Genomic DNA, 23399 nt, shown 5'->3' with positions numbered 1-23399 from the left:
CTGAGGAATTTGGAAGGGACGTCCCAGAGTCAAATTGGAGCAAATCGTCCACCAATACAGGGATTCGAGAAAACTCGTGGACAGGTGGATCACGTCCTCTAGACCCCCGGCGGCCTGATACCACTGGGAGGCTAGGGTCCATTGAGCAGATCTCATGTGAAGGCGGGCCATGGGAGTCACATGAACTGTGGAGGCCATGTGGCCCAGCAATCTCAACATCTGCCGAGCTGTGATCTGCTGGGACGCTCGCAACCCGCGAGACGAGGGACAACAAGTTGTTGGCCCTCGCCTCTGGGAGATAGGCGCGAGCCGTCCGAGAATCCAGCAGGGCTCCGATGAATTCGAGTTTCTGCACTGGGAGAAGATGGGACTTTGGGTAATTTATCACAAACCCCAGTAGCTCCAGGAGGCGAATAGTCATCTGCATGGACTGCAGGGCTCCTGCCTCGGATGTGTTCTTCACCAGCCAATCGTCGAGATATGGGAACACGTGCACCCCCAGCCTGCGAAGCGCCGCTGCTACCACAGCTAGGCACTTTGTGAACACCCTGGGCGCAGAGGCGAGCCCAAAGGGTAGCACACAGTACTGGAAGTGGCGTGCGCCCAGCTGAAATCGCAGATACTGTCTGTGAGCTGGCAGTATCGGGATGTGTGTGTAGGCATCCTTCAAGTCCAGAGAGCATAGCCAATCGTTTTGCTGAATCATGGGGAGAAGGGTGCCCAGGGAAAGCATCCTGAACTTTTCTTTTATGAGATATTTGTTCAGGGCCCTTAGGTCTAGGATGGGACGCATCCCCCCTGTTTTCTTTTCCACAAGGAAGTACCTGGAATAGAACCCCAGCCCTTCTTGCCCGGATGGCACGGGCTCGACCGCATTGGCGCTGAGAAGGGCGGAGAGTTCCTCTGCAAGTACCTGCTTGTGCTGGAAGCTGTAGGACTGAGCTCCCGGTGGACAATTTGGAGGTTGTGAGGCCAAATTGAGGGTGTATCCTTGCCGGACTATTTGGAGAACCCACTGATCGGAGGTTATGAGAGGCCACCTTTGGTGAAAAGCTTTCAACCTCCCTCCGACAGGCAGGTCGCCCGGCACTGACACTTGGATGTCGGCTATGCTCTGCTGGAGCCAGTCAAAAGCTCGCCCCTTGCTTTTGCTGGGGAGCCGCGGGGCCTTGCTGATTCGCACGCTGCTGACGAGAGCGAGCGCGCTGGGGCTTAGCCTGGGCCGCAGGCTGTCGGGAAGGAGGATTGTACCTACGCTTGCCAGAAGTATAGGGAACAGTCTTCCTTCCCCCGAAAAATCGTCTACCTGTAGAGGTAGAAGCTGAAGGCTGCCGGCGGGCGAACTTGTCGAATGCGGTGTCCCGCTGGTGGAGAGACTCTACCACCTGCTTGACTTTTTCGCCAAAAATGTTATCCGCACGGCAAGGCGAGTCCGCAATCCGCTGCTGGATTCTATTCTCCAGGTCGGCGGCACGCAGCCATGAGAGCCTGCGCATCACCACACCTTGAGCAGCGGCCCTGGACGCAACATCAAAAGTGTCATAAACTCCTCTGGCCAGGAATTTTCTGCACGCCTTCAGCTGCCTGACCACCTCCTGAAAAGGCTTGGCTTGCTCAGGGGGAAGAGCATCAAACAAGCCCGCCAACTGCCGCACATTATTCCGCATGTGTATGCTCGTGTAGAGCTGGTAAGACTGGATCTTGGACACGAGCATAGAGGAATGGTAGGCCTTCCTCCCAAAGGAGTCTAAGGTTCTAGCGTCCTTGCCCGGGGGCGCCGAAGCATGTTCCCTAGAACTCTTAGCCTTCTTTAGGGCCAAATCCACAACTCCAGAGTCATGAGGCAACTGAGTGCGCATCAGCTCTGGGTCCCCATGGATCCGGTACTGGGACTCGATCTTCTTGGGAATGTGGGGATTAGTTAATGGCTTGGTCCAGTTCGCAAGCAATGTCTTCTTCAGGACATGGTGCAAGGGAACAGTGGACGCTTCCTTAGGTGGAGAAGGATAGTCCAGGAGCTCAAACATTTCAGCCCTGGGCTCGTCCTCCACAACCACCGGGAAGGGGATGGCCGTAGACATCTCCCGGACAAAGGAGGCAAAAGACAGACTCTCGGGAGGAGAAAGCTGTCTCTCAGGAGAGGGAGTGGGATCAGACGGAAGACCCTCAGACTCCTCGTCAGAGAAATATCTGGGATCTTCCTCTTCCTCCCACGAGGCCTCACCCTCGGTGTCAGACACAAGTTCACGGACCTGTGTCTGCAACCTCGCCCTGCTCGACTCCGTGGAACCCCGTCCACGATGGGGGCGTCGAGAGGTAGACTCCCTCGCCCGCATCGGCGAAGCTCCCTCCGCCGACGTAGTCGGGGAGCCTTCCTGGGAGGTGGCCGCGGTCGGTACCGCACGCGGTACCGACGTCGGGGACCTCAACCTGGGCGATGGGCCAGCCGGCGCCACGCTCGACGGTACCGGTGGCGCAAGCACCGCCGGTACCGGAGGGGTAGGGCGCAACAGCTCTCCCAGAATCTCTGGAGAACGGCCCGGAGGCTCTCGTTTAGAGCGGCTGCAGAGAAAGGCTGAGAGGTCGATGCAGGCGTCGACGTCAGTACCTGTTCCGGGCGTGGAGGCTGTTCCGGGCTGTCCAGAGCGGAGCGCATCGACACCTCCTGAACAGAGGGTGAGCGGTCCTCTCGGTGCCGATGCCTGCTGGGTGCCGAATCCCTCGGCGACCCAGAGCTCTCGGTGCCGACACGGGGAGGAGACCGGTGTCGATGCTTCTTCGATTTCTTCCGAAGCATGTCACCGGAGCTCCCCGGCACCGACGAGGAGGACGTCGAATCCATCCGTCGCTTCCTCGGGGCCGAGACTGAAGAAGGTCGATCTCGGGGGGGCTGTACCGCAGGAGCCCTCAGGGTAGGCGGAGACCCACCCGAGGGCTCACCGCCACCAGCAGGGGAATGGACAGCCCTCACCTGCACTCCACCCGATGCACCACCGTCCGACGACATCAGCAGACGAGGTCCTGGTACCACCGACGTCGATGCAGCTATCCGATGTCTCGGCGCCGATGCAGAGGCCCGATGCCTCGATGCACTCGATGCAGGGGCGGCCGAGGAAGAAGGTCTGGACGCTGACGACGTCGATGCACTCGAAGATCCCGGTGCCGATGCCGACGAAGAGCCCGAGAACAACACGTTCCACTGGGCTAGTCTCGCTACCTGAGTCCGCCTTTGAAGCAGGGAACACAGACTGCAGTTCTGAGGGCGGTGCTCGGCCCCCAGACACTGAAGACACGACGAGTGTCGATCAGTGAGCGAGATAACCCGGGCGCACTGGGTGCACTTCTTGAAGCCGCTGGAAGGCTTCGATGTCATGGGCGGAAAAATCACGCCGGCGAAATCAAAAGCCGAAATGGCGAAATTTGAAGCACCAAATTTAGAGGGAGAAAAAATCTCGACCGAGGCCGAAAAGAGGCCTACCCCGACGACGAAAGAAAACTTACCGGGGCAAAAAAAGCTGGAAGTACGGGGAGGATTTACACGAAACCCGGCGGGGGGTTTCCGGAGCACTTCCCGACTAGGACAAAGCTTTCCCGAAGGAAAAAAACACGTTCAAAACAAATTGGACGCGCGAGGTCGACTTTCCGGGGCTCGACACGGCGAAAACACGACCGTACCGAGTGCGGACAAAAGAAGACTGGCCGGCTCGAGCCGGTTTCGGGCGGGAAGACGGCCGCGCATGCGCGGTGCGCGCGGGCGCGCGAGGGCTAGCAAAGGACTTTGCTAGTGAAGTTTCCGATTGGAGGGGCTGCCGTGGACGTCACCCATCAGTGAGAACAAGCAGCCTGCTTGTCCTCGGAGAATGGGGGATAGCAAAGGACAGTTGCAGTCAAAGCAAAACAATAGATTCTGGTAACCAGACAACACAAAATATCATCAGTGCATAATTTACCTGCAGGAAACAATCCATTAACCCTTGTAAATGGCTGATAAGTTTAACAATTAAAAGTATGATGTTCAAAAATGCATTTACATAGGATTGCTCTGGCAGGGATAGTATTGAGATTATCATGATTGTTTAGTTTAATATCTTAATGCTTAATATCTTTGCACTGGCCATGAACAAGATAAACTTGCATATTCATTGTGGATATTCTGAAACTTTGACTGGTTTTGGGGACAGGTTTGGGAAACTATACTGTATGTACAGCAAATAAAATTTCAGAACATTCACTGAAAAGTATATATACAGGTCTACCATTTTGAAAATAGAGCAACTTACTACTGACTGTTATGGTATGCTTTCTTCCTTCATCCACTAACTGTGAGGAGAAAATACCAGTGGGGATTCAACTCAGAGTTACCTAGGGAACAAAGCCAGAAAAAATATCCACTATACAGCCTGGCTTCATAGGGCGAGCTGGAAATGAAGAGAAAAGACTGACTTGGATAAGTCTATCAATTTTTGATATACCGCCTTCTATTGAAGCACAAATCACGGCGGTTTACATATATAACTATTCAGTTGGCTACTTCCCTGAGGCATGAGCACTGGCTAGAGGGAAGTTAAAAGGGGTTGATGGGAAGCAGAAGTTTCTGGTTAACAGAAGGCCACACAATATTTTGCATTTGGTTTGTCCTAACTGTTTTACCTTTGAATTTGTTTTCAACCTCATTCCACATCCAGGTTTCACTTATTCTACCTTGCTCCAGGTTTTGGATTCATTCCAGTCTCTTCCTGATGCTGTGCATATGCTGGCAGCAAAGAATATAATACCAATACAGCAGAGCCCTTTCTGTGCCCTCTTATAATCTGTAAAACTACCCAAATTAGTCATGAAATATTACTATATTAAGTACTTCAGGGATAATGAAACAGTCATTAGAGATTTCACCATTTCTTTCTTTATGTGGTCTTCTAATGCCTATAAATTGATATAGACTCATTAGAATTAAGAAAAGGATGTTCTGTGCAACTTAGCAAGATTACCAAAATGAAAAATCCAAGTGCATTACAGGATCCAAAAATACTTAGCTATAAGAACGGATTAAAAAACTCTCATGTACCTCACAATAACTGAAAAGATAGGACAAATGACACAGAACTATTTTACATACATTTTCAATAGTGTAAAGCATCTCATTCATTTCAAATTATTGTTAAAGCTGTCACTGATCAAAGTTGTAAACAGTTTCATATTGGTAGCTCCTTACGTATCTCACAGCATGTCTAAACAGAAATGTATTTATTGTAAAGCGCTTGGCCCCAGATCTCCCTGCTCCATTATGTAGTGAACCTTCATTTACCAAATTTAAATCTTTTGAAAACTCCCTTTTTTACGTTTGCTTTCAGTCATAAGGAATGAAAGGTGCTTGTATGTTTATCTGTAAGTACTGGGGGGGGGGGGGTTATGTTTTTAAGTCTGAATGTCTATTAGCTTTCCTATCAAATTTTGGCATTCCTTTCTCTCTTTTATTAGACTGTAAACTTCCTTGACCTGCCCAACAGAAAAAGTGATATAGTAAATATTTGATATAAACATATATTGCATTAAATGCCGTATTATCAAGTCCTTCTAATAAATTCTCATGATGAAGCCGGGATTAATTCTAGACTCTTCATTGTACCACATAAGACAACTCACACTAACCTCACAATGAAAAGGTTAAAGATACCAGAATGCCATTCCTTCACTGTATTGTGTCTGGGAGAAAACATGTTGGCAAGAAAAACTATTTTCTCCTTATTTTGCCCTTAGGATTCGTTCTTGTAGGCAACTCATAAAAAGGTCTATTAGGACAAAATTTTAAATCATACCTATTCTCTACAGTTTTCCTTCAATGTGTACAGCACTGTGGGATGTCTACACAATAACAACTTTGGCATCATGAGCATCACCCCACAACTACTAATATACTGGCCTTCCTCTTGATTACTAACATCCAAGATTTTGAAAATCCAACAGGCAAAGTGGATTTCCTCAGCTGGAGGGACAATTCCAGAAGTAGACTGCAGTCTTTCTGGCCCCAACTAATGTCCAAGAGGAAGAAAAAGTATCAGCTCCATTCGGAGCCAACCAAATGGAGCCAGCAGCAGGGCCAATGGGAAGAAAAGGAATGAGGAGGAGAAGGAAGAGGAAGGAGAGCCAGAAGAATGCAAAAGGGAACAGGAGGTGAGGAGGAAGACAAGTAAGGTAAACAAGACAGTGAAAGAGCAGCATAGGATTGGGGGGGGGGGGGGGGGGGGGGTGCATGTCACAGGATTTCAAAATGTGCTTTCCTATGCAATGACCGGAAGAATATTCTGGGCCCTTGCTACAAAAAGTGCCAATCAAATCTGAATAGGGAGTGGGTCTATTAATGTTTGGAGGGAAGTATAAAACTCTTAAGTTCTGGGAGAAGCTTTGTTGTCCTCTCCCAGAGGAGTCCACAGCTAGAAGCATATAAAAATACAGGAGGTGGATTACCCCACTTTGGGATCCACATGAGTTTTGGCTCCCTGCTCAAAGGATTAAAGGAGAAAGAACAGCACAGGAATTGCCAAAGTCTGGTCAACAGTTGTCCCCGGTAGATACTGAGGCCATTTCCTAAACAGACTAACCTAATCAGGGGTTGCCAATTTGGTCCACAACTGTCCCATGAGGCACAAATCATCAGGGAGGTCTGATCATGATCTTCAGAGAAGAACGACTGATTGAAGTTGCTGCCAGAAAACAGTACTTGCAGGGAAATAATTTGGAAGCTGGGGAGTAGTGAAGATGCGGAGTGCAGATACCATAGCAAGACATGAAGTAGGGCCCAATTCTTGGGTGTTGACCAACCTGCCTAAGAGAAAGGGAGCACTGGGGAACACAGAGCCACAAAGAGGAGGGAAGGGGAGAGGGAAGAGAGAAAGAGAGTACATGAGAATACAAGGGTGACTGGCGCACAGAACTCTTTGCAAGGGAGTAAAAGGAGTAAAGTAGTAGGCCTAAGCAATGCTCAAAAGCTGACGTATAACTATAATGAACTGATACATGAGAGAACTCAAAGGATACTAAAGGCACAATACAGAGAAGTAAAGATTCTAACAACTGTCCAGTCTGCAAAGAGGTGTGAAAAATGTAGGAGCCTGAGATGGAGAGCACTATTCAAAGAACTCCCAAGAGTTATAAACCCTTTGAAACGTTTTGATTCTTTTTGCAAAGCCCTATGAATGGGAATTGTATTTATTTATTCCTAAAACTTTACCGCTCTGACGAGCAGAGCGGTATATAAGCAACACAAATAATAGGAAAAGAACTCCATTAAAAATAGTAAAGAATAACATCCATACCAAAGAGTAACTAAAGGAAAGGTAAAATCAAGATAAGGAAACAAAATTTAAAAAAGTAAAAATAAACAAAGTTAAAAGTAAAATAAAATAGAGGTAGGTAGCTGGTGTCGATAGTCAGACAGTTCTTCCAAAAGCTTGCTCAAACAGCCAGGCTTTTAATTCAATCTTAAAATTCTTGAGACAGGAATTACTACGGAGAGAAAACTGAAGAGTATTCCAGGTATGTGGGGAGAGAAAAGAAAAAAGCACTACGGCATGCAGATTCAAGATGAGCTGATTTCGAGATAGATAAGGCCAATCTCTGGTCATTAATTGACATAAGGGCTTTCATTTTACAAGTCCTATTCACATTTGATCCATGCATAAACCAGTACTTAAACATTTATCTTGCACAAACGTCTAAGTCCCCATTTTACAAAGCTAGGATACGCACATATCAAACCCAAGTGCATGCAAGTGGAATGGTCTAGGTGTGTTTTCGGCAGGACGAGGGAATGGCAGGGGTTCATAGATGTTTATGCTCCATTTTAGAAAGGGACTAAACATCTATGTCCTAAAAGATCAATGTCGGGAGTTAACTGGTTACTGCTGGCTTTGAAGCTGTGGATATTCTATATTTTCTAAAATAACCATTTATGCTAAACACAACCAGCACATAAACATCTATTTTTCCTGTATTTTAGAACAGACTACGTCAGAAGATTCTGCTCTCAAATACCGGTGAACCTTGAGATGCACTGACCTACACGTTTCAATTCTTACTTCTACGGCTTGTCTAAAACCAGGCTGAATCTGAATAGCAGATAAATATTACCATTATACAGATAATTTTGGTTGCCACTCTCTCTCTCTACTCTATATGGATAACACCAGGATTGACACAAATACTGTCATTTCAATGCTATTCAATGCCAAAGCTGTGTTTACTAAGCACAAAGTTTGTAACAGCAATTAAGTACTTAATTGCATTATAGAAATCTAGCCTACGTCTGCAGTTATACACAACTAAGTGTGAGCACTGATGCTAGCTCTATGGCAGGACTAAATTTGTGCAACACAGCAGCTACACGAGTTACTGACAGTCTTCTTAAAGTTTAGCACATAACTGCTTAGCACTCCTGCCCATACCCATGCCCCCCTTTAAAGTTACACGATATAGTACTTAGGCTCTAACATTACAGAATAGCCCTTAAGTGTAGTTACATGCGTAACTGCAAATTAGGGCCAATTAGTACCAATTAACTCCAGTAAGTACCGATTATTGGTTGTTAGTGTCAATTTTCACCTAATTAGGCAATTAAGTTATACATGTAACTGGCATTTTTCTACAGCCTGTGTGGAATTTTGCACGTTAAGGACTAGATTCTATATATCACACCAAAAATTCCTCACCAAAATTAAAATTTGTCTAACCACATTTTATAAAGTACGCCTTAATTTACACGTACTTTATAGAATAAGCCTAAATTTCCACACGATTTATAGAATATGCCTGGCGCCAATCTGAGCAACTAAATTTAGTTGCACTTACGCCAAATAAAACCTGGTGTAAATACCAATGCTTAAATTAGGCACGGACCAGGTGTATTCTATAACACATATAGATTCTAGAAATGTCCACAACCTGCCCATTCCATGGCCACGCCCTTTTCACCTATGCAACTTAGAATTTATGAGCAGCACGTTATAGAATACGCTTAGACAATTCTGTAATCTAATGCCAATTGGTGTCAATTGCTTGTTAATTAGGAATTAGCACTGATTGGCTTGTTAGCCAATTAGGTTATGCAACTTATTATGGAATACGTTTCGATTTCCATGTGGAAATCTCAGGGGGATCTATAGAACCCGGGGATGTGTAAAACTTTGCACGCAAGATTATAAAATGAGGGGGCAGGTAATTTTATAACAGGTTGTCTGTTTTAAGACTATTTTACAAAACTACATAGGTACTTGTGTTGCTCATTTTCAAAAGAGAAAAACGTCCAAAAAGTGACATAAGGCCACATTTGAATGTTTTTCTCACAAAAACGTCCAAATTGGTATTTTCAAAACCATAATTTAGACATTTTTCCATGAAGTCCGTCAAAAGTGCGCTCAAATCACAAGGGGACATGTCGGGAGCATTTCAAAGGCAGGATTAGGGCGTGCCCAACACTTGGACGTTTTAGAGCCGTAATGGAACAAAACAAAAACGTTCAGGACTAAAACCAAAATATTTTGGTCTAGACCTGTTTTCAGAATGAATAAAGCACAAAATGGTGCCCTAAATGACCAGATGACCACTGCAGGGAATCAGGGGTGGCCCCCCAATATCCCCCCCCCCCCAGTGGTCACTGACCACCTCCCACCCAAACGAATAAAAATATGACTTACCAGCCTCTATGACAGTCTCAGATGTTAAAGGCACATCTATTAGAGCAGCATGCAGGTCCCTGGAGTAGTGTATTTTATTTATTTAGATTTTGCTCACACCTTTTTCAGTAGTAGCTCAAGGTGAGTTACATTCAGGTACAGTGGATATTTCTCTGTCCCAGGAGGGCTCACAATCTAAGTTTGTACCTGAGGCAATGGAGGGTTAAGTGACTTGCCCAAGATCACAAGGCGCAGCAGCGGGATTTGAACCGGCCACCTCTGGATTGCAAGACCGGTGCTCTAACCACTAGGCCACTCCTCCAGTGCAGTGCACAGTGGAGGACCCAGGTCCCTATCTCCCTCTACCTGTCACACCTGTGGAAATTGTGACCCCTACCAAAGTTTTTGGGTGGGTTTTAGAGGGCTCAGGAGACAAGATAAAGGAGCAAATGTGAGATGAGTACCTGGGAGCATTTTCATGAAGTGCACAGAAGTGCCCTCTAGGGTGCTCCATTGCTCTCCTGGGATTGCCTGGGGGACCAGTCTACTGAAAATGCTGGCTCCTCCTACATCCCAATGGTATGAATCTATGTGTTTTGCACGTCAGGACTCACAGAAACAGAATCCAGATCAGCAACATTCTGGACTTGGAGACTGGCACTGAAGAGGACTTTGGCTGGTGGGGGTTGGGGACCCCCGCCAGGAAAGGTACCTGACAGCGGGGGAGGGTTGGCGGCGAGGGGGGGAGGATCAGTGGGGGATGAATGCAGGGGGCCAGGGCTAAATCTGCGGGGGCCCATGCCCCCATGGCCCCACCCAGCTACACCCCTGGCGTGTGCTTCTCTACATTATGTCTCTATGTGAGGGAGTCCATAGGAACCTGCCACTTCCCTCTAAGGATACTCCCTCAAATGTCAGAGCCACCTTAAAATCCATAGTCTTGACCAAGGGAGAAGTGACATGGGAGGGGTACAGCCAGAAGCAGTTAACGGCCAACTGCATGTGCCTCCACCCACCTACTTGCGAACTGCAACAGTCACGTAGGCCAAGTTCAACTTGGAACCTTGTAACTTTGACCTAAAGTTTGCTAGAGATTATATTGGTAACTCTGGGGAACCAGGCCAGACACAAGTGTACTGCCCAGCTGAGACAGTAAGGTACACCGTGGCCCTACAGGAGCAGGCAACTAGAGAACCTTGCTATGTCTATAGAAGATTTTTGTGTTTATTTTCTCTCCCCTACCTGTGAATGGAACACGACCCCTACCTGATAATTAAATAGTATCTTCTTTTACTTACACCCATTTTGTGGCTTCAGTTTGTCCTGGTTCCAGGCTCACCCTTGCTAACATTACCACACCCAGATATTGCACAGGAACCTAGGGCCTATGCGCCCTCTGCACTACACCACACCATCACCATGGTCATATTTCATTAACAGTAAAGTGGGAAAAGCACAACTGATTTTTTTTCTGTGACAGTTATAGAATATGATGAAAAACCATAGAAAGCCATCTGCAAAACTGTTATGCACATGGTTTCATTTTCACTTGCTGGCAAAACATGTAAATGACCAATAAAACCTTGGAGAGATTTGAGCAAGGAAAAAAAAACATCAGAGGCTAAATGGTCTGGTGATTTTAAATTGCCTCTGGCTGCTTTATATCAAGAAAAGCTATACGCAAAAGCAGACCTCCATTTCCCGAAACAATAAATCTACCATGTGAACTAAAGAAGAAACATCAATAGCTTGTCAAATAGTTGCTGTCATATCATATTCCTGGTTTTCAGTCACTAGATGGGGCTTATCTCACAGCACAGGCCCCATTTGCTGATGCCTACCATAGGCCTTATGACGGAGAATGGACACAACTGACCATCAGAAACTAGTCTACAACATTTAACAAATTTCCCTCTGTTCGGGACCTCCATCTGCAGCCCAGATTGTTCTCCCTCCCCTCCCCCCACTATTATCTTATTAGCAGGATAATAAACAGTAATTTTCCTTCCCAAGTCAATTAGAATGACTCTGCCAGATTTTATGTTCTTCCTTAGCACACTTTGTCCAAATGGGAACAATTAGGCCAATAATCCCTCCAGATACTGTTGATATCTAATACCAGGAACAGTGCGCACAAGTGCAAGGTAAACTTTTACAGACACTCCGTTCAGTGAAATGCCTCCTGTTTCAGCTAACCAGGGGTTAAAACTCACCACACCCAAGTCTGGACCCTATTATGCTGCGTTTAAAAATAAAAGTGTGACAGCTGTATTATGCAAGAACAGTAATATTATCCTGCACATCACTAACTTGGGAATTAAAGATCATCATGGCTGACATCAAAAGGGCCGGGCAGGAATAAAAGAAAAATTCAAGGACAATGGAGACAGCTACCCAACAAACTAGGATCAAAGAGACACAGAAAATGAGGGCTGAGGGTAGGGGGGAGGGATCCTTTCATTATCCTCCACGTCCTCAAAGTTCATGTGGTAAAAAAATAAATGTGGAAAAAAAAAAAGTTTTGAAGGCCACTGGGTTTTGTCTGGCTGTAGTTCCTATTTCCACAGCCTGTGCCAGTTCCCTACAAACAATTATGCTTTTTATTTTTTTTCTTTTGCTTCTTGTCTCGATATATAAAGCCAACTGGAACTCCCGGACTGGTATGGGTGGGGGGTGTTCTTCCCCTTTTGCCAAGGGGGAAATAGGCATCTCTGGCATTTGTCTGAAACAAATTCAGGAAGACTGCTTCAGGCAGCGCCCCAGGAGCTGCTGTGGAAAGGAGAGATCTGGCTACCTGAGGCTACTTTTTATTTACAGGCCTCCCCAGTCACACAGAGGGGGAAAAAAAACTTGAAATTCACACAGGGCATATACGCCATGGGGCAGCAGATCAAACCTGGCTACTGGCTGTTTGAGCTCAGCGGCAAAAAAAAAAAAAGGTTTGTTGTGGGAATGAGGTGAAGAAGGAGCATGATTAATCTTGAAAAACAACCACTCCCCCCTCCCACCACACATATACTTTTTATATATAGCAGACAGTAATGGGTAATTTCTTCATATAAACTTTTAAAAGAAATTGCACATAATTTACAGCAGACATGCTGTATCTGGACTGATATTGAGAAATACAGTTTCCAGCTATATCACAGGGTTTTGTTGTTGTTTTTATTTATTTATTTTTAAAGAAAAACGTCTCTTGTCTGTTTTATACATGTTTCAGAACTAATTTCTTACATCAGTCTTATTTCATCCGTATCTTAAACGTACGGATATAAATCTAAAGCTACCCTGTGAGGGTTAACACCTGCTCACAATCTGAAAACCTAACATGAAAATTTTCTGGTAGCTATTGCAAGGGCATGAGAGGTTCAGCTTTAAGTGGAAAAACAATACTAAGAGAAAGAAGAGATGATACTGCAGAGAGAAACTGATCTCTCTGGTCACACAAAGCCTGAGCAGCTTTACTGCACAACCATAAGGGAACAGAGTAGATTACTACTGAGCCTTGGGTTGAAGGCATGGGAAAGTTGGGTGCTGGAGCTGAGTAGAGATCTTATATGCTCAAGTAACACAGTAAGACCCTTATTTTACATGCATCCACACATGTGTAGATAGCTGATTTATAGAAACTGCTATTTATACATGTATGGTATTTGCATGTGTAGAACCCTAGGGTGCATGCTTTTCAGGGGGCGGAGGGCATGGTGTGGGCACGCTCTAAAAATACACATGTACTTCCTACGTCTACACAACAAAAATTTCCACCTCACCTTTTGCACCTGCCCTGAGGAAGGTGCAATTTCTCCCACCCATCTGATACCCCAGCCCCACCCGACAGCACAGCGATCATACCCTGGCACCTTTCAGGGATTTCTCTGGTGGCTAATGGTGGAGGCAGGAGCAATCCCTGGACATTCCTGCCCCTTTGGTGCTGGAGCTCAAACGGCACTTTCGACACCTAGCAGCAGTCTTCATGGCACTGCCACCAAGGGTCAAGTGCTCTTTGGCCTATTTAGCAGCTTGACTCCTAGTGGTAGTACTGCAAGCCTACTACTACTAAAGGTCAGATGTGCCATTTTGGTGCCAGCAGCCTAAGGGAGAGAAGCAAACAGAGATTATTCTTGACCTTCCACTACTAGGCTCCGGGGGGAGGGGAGGAGGGCGTCTTCAGGAGGAAAGGAGTGGGTCGTTTTTGGTTGGGTGGAGGGGAGTTCAGGCGAGTCTGTTTTACGGACAGTGAGTTGTCATTGAGGGAGGCTCAGGAATTATTATACCTACCCTCCCTCTCACCCCTTCCCCAAATCCCCTCTAAAAAGTTAGCAGATCCAGTCCATGACCTACCCGTGTTACTGCAGCTATGATGTTCCTGGCTGCAGCAACACATTTTTTTTTATCACAGGCATCCCTAACCTGAGATAAAATACATTTTATTGCAGCTTAGTAATTACCCCTCTGTCATTTTTCATCTGGCACGACTACAGCCTGCGCTTCGATGGACTACAGAGGTTTTTCTTTTGTTTAACTTTTGAGACTGAGGGGTCTGCTCTCTTTTCAATCACACAAATTGCACTCATGCCAAACAACCCTTGTGAAAAAGCCACAGATACCGTGTATAGCCTACTGGTGGACTGTGGGAGTTTAATGGAAGCAGTTTAGCATTATCAGTAACTCCCTAATGAATTGCTATGGCATTTAAATGAGCATTTTAATTGTATCAGTTTGGAACAGTGCACACCCCACTGTCAAACACTTTTGTCTGCAATAATTTACAACCAAGAATGGGGTAGGGGCTGGACGAGGAGGGACAGTTGAGAAGAATCTATGGTCCTCTTACCACAGACACAACCACACACCAGCTTTCAGTGGCATGGATAAGAGGGTAATTTTCATGAAGGATTGATCAGAGTATTAAAGCTGTTTGAGAACTGGCTGGCTCAAAATACTATTACTACTACTTGCCATTTGAACAGTGATACTGGACAGACACAGTGCTATATACTGGTGTTAAGTATTTGGGTAAAATGTGGGACAAGTCTAAGTGGGTACATGAGGCAATGAAAGACAGTGATTTGCCCAAGGACTCAAGGCTTGTCAGAGGCAGATGTGAACTTTGACTTCCCTGGTTCTCAGCTCACTTCAGTAATCAATAGGATACTCCCTGGAGGGGGAGAGGGAAGGAACGGGAGTAAACAGACGTACTTAGGAGTTAACATGTAGGGTTCTATTTACTAAACGTTTTCTCCCACTGTGTACCCATGAGGAACATGTTTAGTAAATAGGTTCACCTGTGGACTGCAATTTTGAATCCAGCAGATTAAAACTCAATCCTCAAAAGCCGATCGCCATGTGCGTCACTGGCAAATCAATCTGCCCTCATTCTGCTCCCACATTATTGACACCCAGTTCAACTTGCTTTGCTATGCTATGTTACTAGGGTTTTCTATACCGCTACGTTCCTTATCTCAGGTTCAGAGTGGGTTTACATAACAGTTTACAAAATAATTAGCTTTCCTATTTTAATCCTAACTTTCCATATACAGCAAACTCTAAAATACCCATATCTTAACTTCCTTCCCAAAGATTTCATAAGAAGAACTTTGACAAATATGTAAGGGTAGTAGATTCTAAACCTCCACTATAGAGTAACAATAAGATCCCTGATATATCCATTTATACTTTATACCTTTGACAGACAGAAAACCCAAGATTAAATGTTCAGAATTACGACTCCCAAATCGACCACACGAGACCAATTCAAGAAGGAAAGTTATCAGGAACGTCCCCAGATAAGATTACCTATCTCTATGTTAACCATCTTCCTGACCTCATGTGCTACTTTCTTTAGTCACCTTACTTCTAACTCTTCTTACTCTCTTACCTATCTATATGTTCCATCTTTGCTTATACCCTTCAATATCAATTAAAATGTCCTATTACATATTGTGTTGACGTTGTAAGTAGTATACAATGCTATACTTTGCATTGTTATTTGAATATTTTTACTGCTGTAATTGCCTATTGCTCATGTTTGATTTTGTACACTGCCTTCAGTAAATTCCATCAAAAAGGCGGTAAATAAATCCTAATAAATAAATAAGTAAATTTTAAAAACCAAACAACATAATTTAAATAAGCAATTTCATTGGTAACCCATGTAAATTCACTAAAAGAGGAGTCACACAGTAAAAACCTGGTTGTAAATAAATCAATCTTGCAGCCGTATTCTACACCAAATCTAAGAGCATTCTGGGTTGTCTGACTCCAGTTTAACCTTCGACATAGAGTTCCTCTGTTATCTGAGCTGGTTATTATGCACTGCATCAAATGTGTAGTATATGATCAGTCCTTGGAAACTAAAGAGCACAATCTAGTTCCATACCACATTTAGGGCCCTTTTACTAAGCTGCGTGGGTGACTATGCCCGCCCAACGTGCATCAATTTTGAGTTACCGCCCGGCTACCGCATGGCCCTTGCGGTAATTTCATTTTTGATGCGCTTCCGCTAAGCGCACCAGAAAATATTTTTTATTTTCTGGCACGCGAGCGATAATTGGCATTTTACGCGCGTAGACCATTACTGCCCGGTTACCATGTGAGCCCTTACCGCAAAGTCAATGGCTAGCGGTAAGGTCTCAGACCCAAAATGGACGCATGGCAATTTTCATTTTGCCGCATGTCCATTTTTGGCAAAAATTTTAAAAAGGCATTTTTTACATGTGCGATGAAAAATGATTCTGCGCACGGCCAAAACACGAATCTATACTACCGCAGGCCATTTTTCAGCGCGCCTTTGTAAAAGAGCCCCTGAATATTGTAACTCATTTTATAATGGCATGGAATCTTCCGCTTGACAAAGGCTTCAGCAATTTAGTTACTTCACAACACATGTAATGATCATGTTACCATTATTTTCAGCTGAACATTGGTTCCCCATTCCATGTAAGCTTAAATTTAAAATCTTAGTGCTTACCCATAGAGTCTTGAAAAACGGACACGCTGAATACCTATCCGGCTCTGTAGTAACTTAGAAGCTCTCTCTGACTCTTTGGCCCCTTGGTGATAATCTGCTTGTTATCTCAGACCCTTCACAAGTTCAATGTGAGGATGCTGAATAACCTGCATCTTTTTTATCCAGCATCAGAATTATGGAATGTTGCCCTACAGTTTCAGTTGTTTCACTTATAGACTGCTAAAGCCAACAGACAGTTCTTAGCAAATAACAATTCCAAAGATACTAGAGCAAAAAAACTAGGATGCAACAGAAAAATCATATGCTAACCAACACTGAAAAATCCATCTATTCAAGATGTATTTATGAAACAAAACTGTTTTCGGAGCTTTGTTTAAGATCAGAAAGGTCTAATTTCCCAATATATGGTTTATCTCATATGTAGGCTACTAGCTGGTCAATTCTATGATGTTATGAATAAAATGGTGATATTGTTTCCTAGTTCTAGAGGTATTCTAGTAAAGAAGGGAGGGAAAGGGAAATGGGACTTGATATACCGCCTATCTGAGGTTTTTGCAACTACATTCAAAGCGGTTTACATATATTCAGGTACTTATTTTGTTTACATCCTCATTTTCTTACCAAGCAGCTAATCTATGGTCCTTTCTACCAAGGACCATAGATTAGCTGCTTGGTAAGAAAATGAGGATGTAAACATTTTCTTTACTAGAACACCTCTAGAACTAGGAAACAATATCACCATTCTATTCCTAACATCATAGAACTGACCAGATAGTAGCCTACATATGAGATAAACCATATATTGGGAAATTAGACCTTTCTGATCTTAAAGGCCAAACAACCATTCTGGTCTTATCTGATTTCTTCAGAGAACAGATCAGACGTAATGCAACATTTTGAATTGTTTTAACCCTCTTCGACAAGGTTTTTGAGAGCCCTAAATAAACAATGTTGAAGTAGTCCAACTTACTCAAAATTAACGACTGAACCACCAACCTAAATGGATTTTGTTCCAAGTACTTTCTGATACTTCTCAATTTTCTTTACCCGCAAAATGTACTTTTATAAGATGATTTTCCATAGATAACTTATACATTTCAATGAATGTTCTAAGGTGTAATCTATCCCATCAGTTCTAAGGTTAAATCCTCATCACGTTTAAATTTGGAACCAATTAATAGAAACTTTATCTTATCCTTATTGAGTTTTAAGTAACGAGTACTCATCCAGTCAGTAATTAAGGAAAAACAGCGAGATTTCCGATATTTGTCCTCTAACTATTCTGATATCCATCAGATCTCATTGGTAAGACAAGATCTTCTGCATCACTGACTGCCAATCACATCACAGAGCACAGCTTAGAAGCTCAAAAAAACAAAATGCTTCCTAAACGTTTATGCGATGCTACTCAAACGTTCTTTATTTAGCAGTCAATATTACATGTTATACACACACACAGACTTCACATAATTTATACCTGCCTAAACAATAAACTACACTATGGTACCAAAGCTTCCAAAGTTTTGGTAGTGTACTTTATGACCCATGTTAATAAGGTACTACCCAGTACCATTCTGTTAACCCATTAAGGAAATAGCAGAAACTTTCAATAAGGTTGCCTCACAAATTTGGATGATATTCTTAATGCACATCTTAATTTTTAAATTGAAATGTTTTATTCTTGTGCTTACTTTTGAGAACTACAGGTAAATGTTATTTTTTCCCTACAAAACGGCATATTTATTTGGATTTAGCTCACACCAATTTACATTCAGGTGCACCAATTATTTCCCTATCCCCAGAGGGTTTGCAATCTAAGGGCTACATTTACTAACAGGCATTATTACCACATTTTTGTCAAAATCTTGTGTCAAATACTAATGAATATCCCAATGCAGTTTAGTAAATCTAGCCCTAAATTTATACCTGAGCAATTATGGGTGAAGTTACTTGCCCAAAATCACAAGATGTGTCAATGGGATCTGAATCATGGCATCCTTGCTGCTGCAACCACCCCTCCACTCCTACATACAGTATGCATAGATTTACTTCAGTTTGAATTACTGTGATGCGACCTTAAAAGGGACCAAAAATAATCAGACATCACAATACTGTAATGCACTTCGCCTTGGTAGCAATATAAAGCTTGTACCAGCTCCAATTGATTCAGAATGCTGGAACATTACTAATTGAAAGCAGGGGCGAAGCCAGAAGTCATTTGGAAAGGGTACATATTTCCCCTCAGCTCTCTCCCCACCCACATTTAAATCGTACCTTTGCTGGTAGAAAGTCCACTGCTCGAGTCCCCGCCGAAGCTGCCTGAGGAGAGTGTAAGTCAGCTGTGTGCTTCAGCTGCCAACACCAGCACTCCTACACATGCTCAGTTGAGGGCAAAATTTTCTGATTCATTTGGCTCTTTTGCTCAGATTTTGGACCTACAACTTACAACTTTGGGAGGTAGCCACAGGAAGAGGGGGGGCCTCTTCCTGTGGCTACCCCCCAAAGTTGTAAGTGACATGATCACATTAACACCATTTCTGCAAAAACTCCACTAGCTACCAATAAAAGGCTAAATTTAAAACTCTCTGATCTTCAAGGCCTGGAACAAAAAAGAAAGGAAATGGGCCTGAGTACTGAAGAAGCGTATAGAGGGTGATCCTGTTCTTCAAGGTCACTAAGGTCCTCCAAACCACACCCTCTCCGAAGGAAATCACCCAATGTGACACCTGCTAATGAGCCTTCTTAGAAGTAGCCCCCACACTCTGGCACACAATCCCAGAAAGGCTTCACCTAACCCTAGACTATCTTTACTTCAGGAAGCATGTAAAATCTCGGCACTTCTCCCAAGCCTTTGATGAAAGAAGCAACTAATTAAATAGTCCTTGTGTGTGTGACTGATTGCAACATGACTTGCTTACAATGTTCACCTTTCATAACGCCATGTGCAATTTTTCCTTAAGTTAGAAGATAAATGTAACTATCAAAACTCCTGCTACTCTATCTGTCTGTCTGTTACCTCCCATGTCCACTTATCCCCTGTGCTATTAAGATATTTTAATGTGCATTGTATTGACATTGGAAGTAGCACACTATGTTATAGTGGGTTGAATATTTTTCCTACTGTAAATCACTTATTACCTATTTCCAGGTTATTCTGTGCACCAAGTTGAGAGAATTTATTCAAAAAAGGCGATAAATAAAAAACAGATATTAACAAAGGATGATGAAGGGATGAAGAACCACTGCAAAAAAAAATTTGAATTTCCCACAGGAGTGTAGTCAACTAATATGCTATGCACTCTGACAGCACCCATTTATAGAACACTGCAGATAACTGGAAAGGTGCAGCTCTGAAATCTCTTTATGGTCTGGGTCACAATGATTAGCCTTAGCTGCATAATTCCTATATATAGTTCTTGCTATCAGTAAGGGTCAAGCAATAACCAATGAAAAACATATATCCTAGAAAGGGGAAGAGGGGATGCTTTAAAAAAATGTTGTACTATGGTCTTATAGCATGATGGGAAATAATTTTAACTACTAATCAGCTGCAAAATTATAATGTTCATTCCTGGTAAAATACCATGTTGGATGAAATAAAAGATTTTTAAGATAGCCAGGTAAATAGATATCATACATTATTATTGTAAACTGCTTTGTTATGTGTATATAAAATATGAAGCAAGCATAAGCATTTTCCCTGGGATTCAATATATCGCGCCTTAATTTCCATTCAGAAATCAAAGCTTATTTTATAACGGTGCACATAACTTAACTGGTTAACTAGATAATCAGAGCAGTCAACTGGATGTTAACAAGCAATTACCAGCAACAATTAGAATTAAGATTTACACAAAACTCACTAAGTGTATTCTGTAATGTGGTGTAATTAAATTCTAAATTACACAATTGAAAAGGGGGCATGGCCATGGGTGGAGCATGGGAGTTTCTAAAATCTTATAGAATACACCCACTCTGCACCTAATTTAGGCATCTGGATTTATGCCAAGTAAAATGGAGTAAATGGTCCCAAGGGCCCTGTTTACTAAGCAGCGTTATAGAAGCATTAACGTTTTTAACGCTCGTTAACCATGTACATGTCTACAATATCCCTATAGCCGCCTACACGTTTAGCACGCACGCTAAGTGTAGGCACACTAAAAACATTAACGCACCTTAGTAAACAGGGCCCTAAATTAGGTTGCAAGGAGAGGCGCTCAGCGTACTCCATATACCACGTGAAAATTTAAGCCTATTCTATAAAATAGAGGCGTGTTTTAGAGAATATGCCTAGGTGTACTTTTTTTATATATACAAACACACACACAAAGGATATGCCAAGGACAAACACTTTCAATTCTTGGACATTTTACCCAGATTTGGGATTTTTGTTGTTTCACATATTCATGTGCATGCTAAATTTTCTTAAATTGCTCTGTTCATCCGCACTTGTTGACTAATAGGTTAACAAGCACTAATCGATCTAGCATGCACTAATTTTTTTAAATTGCACTAACAAAAAAGCATGTTCTTAACACACACACACAGACAGTGGTTACTGGTGTACTGTTTCTATGTGCTGTGTTGACATTTGGTTTGAATTGTTACAGGGTCCGATTTGAAAAGACCATACACACAATACATTTTGTCAACCAAAAATTGACAAATTAACTGATTATATTCTGAAGCACCTAACCAGTTTGTGCCACTGTAAATATCCAGTTATTGGTTATGTCAAAACCGGCTATAGGCAGAGTCAGCATTTGGCCAGTTAAGTGTCAACATTCAGCCCTTAACCAGCCAAGGCAAGAGCATAAATATTTTTTATTTATTTAGATTTTGCTCACACCTTTTTCAGTTGTAGCTCAAGGTGAGTTACATTCAGGTACTCTGGATATTTGGTCCCAGGAGGGCTCACAATCTAAGTTTGTACCTGAGGCAATAGAGGGTTAAGTGATTTGCCCAAGATCACAAGGAGCAGCAGTGGGATTTGAACCTGCCACCTCTTGATTGCAAGACTGGTGCTCTAACCACTAGGCCACTCCTCTACTAGTGCATAAAAGTCAGTCCTATCTTTATATGGTGCCCCATAGCCAGTTAAATGCTGAATATCGCACTTAGCCGGCTCCGCAAACCTGGAAATTCAATGTCGGGGGCCCAGACACAGTCCAGCACTGAATTTCCAGGCATAAAATTGGTGGTGGTCAACAAAGTACTGAGCACTGCCAGCTGAATTTCAACACCCCAGAGTATGAAATACAGTCAACTTTAAATGTGAAGTTACCTTACCACATACATTTACAGTTGTGCACTGTTCATGGAACAAGCTACAAACTGGAAGAATAACAACCAAAGAAATAACATCTAGAAACACACAAATACACAGACATCATATACTATAGCCTCTGTCTAGCAGCAGTATCAGTTTGCTCTGTGGACTGCCTTGGCTCCCTCTCCAATATAACCAGAGCATACAGTACAGACTAGTAATCTTAAAGACATCGATTTTCTTTTCATAGCACAATTAGATAACATAGAAACACATTCACAACTTTATGGTCTGTTTGTTTCAACTGGGCTTTGTATTTCCTTGGTCTGAATATTTAACCTGCATTCTCCTCCTCCTCCAAAAAAAAAAAAAAAAACAGCTGAAAAGGGCATCTGTTTATTATCTCCTAGTGCAGTATGCATAGGGCAGCCTGGGCTCTTAGGATGCTTAGGCTGGTAATTAGAAAAAAAAACAGTAAAGAGGGGGAAAAAACACCCAACCAAGCCTGCTCTGCTACTTTGATTCAATCAATTACCATTATCTTTGCTAACAGCTCTCCGTCCCATCCCCCAACCCAGTCCTGTTAACTTTCTTTGCCAGTTGTGCTATCCTGTCGGGTTCCTGGCTGTGCACAGCTACCGGTTTCTCTCGCCTTGCTGGGCCCTTATCAGGCGCTCCCAGTCAGCTCCGGCCCGGCACAGCTGTCATACAGTCCCCCCCCAAACTCAGTCCGTGCGCTTTATCTGCTCGCGCAGACCTCCTCGCCTGGCAAGCGACAGGGCGAGCAGCTGCTCAGCAGTCCCTGGGAAGCAGGCATGGAAACAGGGCTGCATTACTCCCACAATCCACTGGGAGTTCATTACTCAGTATAGGTTCTCTCACTGGTGGGCCAAAGTGCAGGCCTGCACATTCCAGCTCCGCTCCACCGGAGTTTCATCATTTAAAAAAAAAAAAACTCCGACCTTCTGAGGAGAGGAGGAGAACAAAACCACACATTTACATTAATAAAAGCGCTTGTCGGTTCTACTGAAACTTAGCAGGCCCCCAAGAATTCCACCAGAGACCTGTGCAGCTCTAGTAATTTTCTGTTATATTATCTTTCTTGTAAAATACCCCCCCCCCCCCCCCAGAGAGGCTTGGATATCACTGTGACTTAAACAAAAATCAATGTGCACTCACCTACACAGGATTTTTTTTTTCCTACATGTAGTTTTTTTGGACTTTCTATCCGGCCCAAAACACAAACCTTCTGTCAAGGAAACAGGCACTTAGCTAGTCAGCTATTAGAGTGTTACAAAGGAAAAAATGTGGGCACCCAAGGGAGAAGGGAGAGACGGCATTGACGTCAGGGGTAATTGGGTGTCTGAAAGAAATTGCCAACGGCTGGCCGGGATCCCCCAGGGGCTCCCACAGAACTCAGCTTCAACGCTAATAAAGGAAAGCACATTCTAGAAAAGAGGATCTGCTGTAAAGAAGCCCTGCAGACAGCAAA

The 23399-nt window shown here is 43.7% G+C and overlaps 1 protein-coding gene across 3 annotated transcripts in view; it reads right to left on the bottom strand.

The window, feature by feature from the left end:
• The window catches only part of ZNF423 (zinc finger protein 423), a 451119-nt gene that overhangs the window by 359827 nt on the left and 67893 nt on the right, over positions 1-23399 (bottom strand). The window contains exon 1 of one of the 3 annotated variants that reach the window (XM_030204359.1): positions 23087-23208. The exons of the other annotated variants lie outside the window; for them this stretch is intronic. The gene's annotated coding sequence lies outside the window, so the exon portion shown is untranslated. Of the gene's footprint in view, positions 1-23086; positions 23209-23399 lie in introns of those variants that run through there. 3 annotated transcript variants of the gene reach the window in all.

This window comes from Microcaecilia unicolor, chromosome 5, assembly GCF_901765095.1.
Source record: "Microcaecilia unicolor chromosome 5, aMicUni1.1, whole genome shotgun sequence".
Taxonomy (NCBI): domain Eukaryota; kingdom Metazoa; phylum Chordata; class Amphibia; order Gymnophiona; family Siphonopidae; genus Microcaecilia; species Microcaecilia unicolor.
This window is presented reverse-complemented; position numbering and strand designations above follow the sequence as displayed.